We start from the raw sequence: 4,340 nt of genomic DNA, 5'->3' as shown, positions 1-4,340 counted from the left end.
TTTCGGGAATAAGGTAGAATCCCAATGACTCTTTTGATTGGAAACTCAGTATGTCAGTTTCCTTCAATTTTAGCTTTTGATAAGGATAAGTAAAGATTCTCACTTCAAGGTTCCAGAGACTGCCATTTCTACAAAATCACATTATGTACATTTCTGTCACTACTATGCTTTATGTTTTCTAACTCGCCAGTAAATATTTGGAACACTAACTAGTTCTGGTTTTCCAAAAAGTTTAATCAATATAATGGAAAAATAATTGTTTTCATTGGTAGTTTTTTTCAGCTATTTATCATTTAGGGCAAAAGAGAGTCAACTACGTTATTAAAAACAGAATGAAGAATAAAGTTTACTATATTATGTCTTCTTAGATTTTGTTCGTTGGGGAAAGTGGGTCACACCCGTAAAACTTAAATATCCATCAAGCTTTTGTACTTATTTGCACTAATCATGTCACGCAGGGTTGCCATACCATAGAAAAACCAGAAAATACAAGGAATTCAAAATCTCCCCCCCCCCCCCCCGCAAAAAAAAGGAAAAAACTAGGGAATTTTGCAAATTATCTTAAAATGCAGGACGTTTCAAAAATGGAAGTTGCAAAAATTGCTAAATGTATAAGCTACTAATAATTAAATAAAAGTTAAAATTAAATGAATAGACTAAAATAAAAATCAATTTTGCTTTAACATACACATTTTTTCCCCAGGTTTTTGTTTGAGTAAATTTTAAAATATCTATCGTAAAATCAAATGGTCTTGAATATTTTATTTGACATGCATCTTGAATTTTATGCTAATTTAATTTAGAGATCATGAGATTAGTCTTCAATATACTGTTCTGCTAACTTTTAGTGTTTTTCTTTTAAGGTACAAGCAATGAATGATTTAAAGAGAGCTTTTTTTTAAAAAAAAATAAAAAGTTAAATATATAAATATTCAGTCACCATGCTATTTATTTCCAGGGTTCGTACGCCCTTGAAAAACCTTGAAAAGTGCTTGAAAAAAAAAAGTTCATTTTCAAGTGCTTGAAAACCTTGAAAAAGTTTTAAAACCTTGAAAAAGTTTCTTAGTGCTTAAATTCTCTCAAAAATCAACGAATTGTGCTTAGAAGTTTTATAAAAGTATTTCACCAATGCAATTTTCTGAACATGTGTTCAGTATGCAACATCGCGAAAAATTGCTTCCGTGTTTGGGATTTCAATCCTTTTGCATCTTGTAAATATTTTGATGTTTTTTACAACCGAAAGATATTTTTACATATGGTACCTTAGATTAGTTTATTTTTTGTTTAATTTCATTAATTAACGAAGAAATTAATTTGGAAGCCATGACAACATTGAACTTACTCGGGTTTCGTGGAAAATTGCTCTTGTGTTTGAAATTTCAATCTTTTTGCATCCTGCAAATATTTAAATATTTTGGCTAATCAAATGTTAGTTTCGCATATGCTACCTTAGATTAGTATATTTTTTGTTTAATTTTAATAAAAAACAAATAAATTTATTTCATGGGAAACATGCCACGTCGAACGAGCTCAGACTTTGCGAAAAATTGCTTCTCGTGTTTGAAATTTCAATCTTTTTGCATCTTGCAAATATTTAAATATATTCACTAATCGGATGTTATTTTCATATTTGCTACCGTAGATTAGCATTTTTTATGTTTAATTTCAGTAAAATATAAGTTTATTTTATGGGAAACATGACAACATTAAACTTAATTCGCGAAAATTTGCTTCCCTTGTTTGAGATTTCAATCCTTTTGCATTTTGTAAATATTTATGTTTTTGGCAATTAGTAGTTATTTTGACACTGCTACATCAGATTAGCTTATTTTATTTTTTATTTTAATAACTAAAGAGTTAAAGAATTTATTACCTTGGTCTTGTTTAATTATTTGCTTATTTGTTTTTGCAATTTTGAATGATTATCTTTACCTAATTTTTGGTCATAACAGATTTATAAAAAAAAATTAAATTTCAGCAGTTGAGCACCTAACAAATTAGCTTAAAGTTTGTATTTTAAATATAAAGTTGATTTATATAATTTTATTTATAAGTACATCATTTTTTTATGTCTGCTAAAATAAATAAGGTGTATAACAGGGGTGGTTGTGTTATGATTATTCACATGAAATCCAGTAGTGCTCGTTTTTATGCTTTTACCTCCCTATATCTCCAATTATCCCCTTTTCCTCAAATGTTCCAAATTACTACTTTATTAAGGTTGTGGGTACTTGGAGCTTACTGAAAGAGGCTTTAATCAGCAAAGGGGTAGATAGCTTAAGGAGGGTCATTCATCTTCATTTGGATCTAATAAATTGACCAGTACCAGCCTAGCTAGGCCCAGTGCTTGTTGCTGGTTATCAACAGGCACTCGGCATGGTATTTCTATGCAGAATATTTTGACTTAATAAACTATTTTATGAATTGTATGCATAGCAAAAGTTATTGTTGTACATATGTATATTCAAGTAATAGGGTCTTAGTTTTAAAAATTATTCCCCCCCCCCCCTCGCCCCATTTTGCTCTTTGAAACTTTCAGGTAATTTTTTATGAACTCACAAATTACAATTACACCTGAATATTATTGCCTTTCTAAATTTAAATTCTAATTTCAACAATAACCCATTTTTTTCCCAAAATAAAACTACTTTTGTCATAATATATGTCAACTTCTTGTGAATCTTTTCAATTTCGAAATATGGCTCTATAAATCTGAACTTGCACATTTATTGTCTATTGCAAATTAATCAATGAAAGCTGAATAGGCTCAAGTTTGCATTCAGAGTATTTATCACTACTTAAGCTGCTTTTGTATATTTTGAGGTGTAGAGACTGGACTGTGGACTTTCATAAACTTTTCTTACTTCCTAATTTTTAAATTTACTCGAGGACAGTTGAAATGCCTTATTGGCTGAACAGCTAATAAATACATACGAATAATTGATTTGCATACTTATAAATGATTTGCAAACGTAATATTTTTAGAACTTAATAGTGCAAACTGAAATAACTTGCTGGGTAGTGTTTTTGTCCTAACCGCCCTTATATTGTAATAAACCACTGTATAGATATTGGAAATAAATTTTGAAATCGGGGGGGGGGGGGGAGTGACTTCAAAAACTCCTCTCTGGCAGTGCCATTGAACTTGGGTATTTTAGTTTCTTCCCATAAAAGTTAAAAGCACTTATGAAAGGTTTTTTTTTAAAGTATTAATTTGCTGATTCTAGAAAATATACAAACCTCTGACTGCTGCAACCTTTGAAAAACCTCAAAATTAAACCTCTTGGTATCTGCTTCTCTTTATGACCAAACTTTTCAAACATTTTCAGAAAAACTTTCAACGCAGTAGATCTTTCATCAAAGCGTCTCTTGTTGTAGAAAAAGCAATTTTGTTTCCCTATACTTTTTTGTATTATTGCCTTATTTCTATGTGTTTGTAGTAAATGAAATCTGCATACAACATTTTTAGTACAAATTTATGATATTGCCTTGAAAACAAAATTTTTTACCTTGAAAAGTACTTGAAAAGTGCTTGAATTTTTTTCTGCCTAAAGGGTATGAACCCTGATTTCAGTTTTAATGAATTCTTCATTTCCTCTTTAATTTATTAATTTATATTTTTCCTCCGTCCTAAAATTAATGTCTCAAAAGTTTAAAAGAAAATTAATGTCCTAAAAGTTTTTATGAAACTTTTAGGACATTCATTTTCTTATACAAATACACCGATTTAACAATTGCCAAGGGACTGGAGAAAGTTATCGTTAAATCGAGCAGCATATATATATTCTATAAAGTTAAATCCGAACCAGTGAAATGTATCATTTAATTGAGGGAATCCGTAAATTTGATATCGTTAAATCGAAATTATACTGGATTAGCGTTTGCTCAGTTGTGATGCTGCTACTCACACAGGGTAAACTCGAAGAATTTTTTATCTATAAGTGAGTGGCAAATGGCAATCCTGTCATCACAGTATGGTTGGTTTTGCACATTTTTGGGCTTTGTTTTCTGCGTCACAGAATTAAAGGCAAAACAAATTTCCAAAAAATAATGTTTTAGGGAGTTCAAGCAACATTTTTCACAGAAGCGTTTCCAGGTTAGTGTTTATTACTTATGCTCATTAAACTTCAATTATAGTTTCACCTAAAGTGCACACTTCTATAGGAATTTTTGCACTAAGTATTATTAATAAGTTTAAGAGAATGGATCCCACTTTCCCTATATTATATGTTTGCTACAAGGGCTAAGTGCCCTATAATAATCTCATCCTCTAAGCAAAGCCTGCTTAAAAATGCGTTTTGGTCCACGTTAAATTTCCGCGAGAGAGTGCTTGATCGCCT

Source organism: Uloborus diversus, chromosome 6, assembly GCF_026930045.1.
Source record: "Uloborus diversus isolate 005 chromosome 6, Udiv.v.3.1, whole genome shotgun sequence".
Classification (NCBI taxonomy): Eukaryota; Metazoa; Arthropoda; class Arachnida; order Araneae; family Uloboridae; genus Uloborus; species Uloborus diversus.
The sequence above is the reverse complement of the archived record's forward strand: the minus strand, read 5'-3'. Positions refer to the sequence as shown.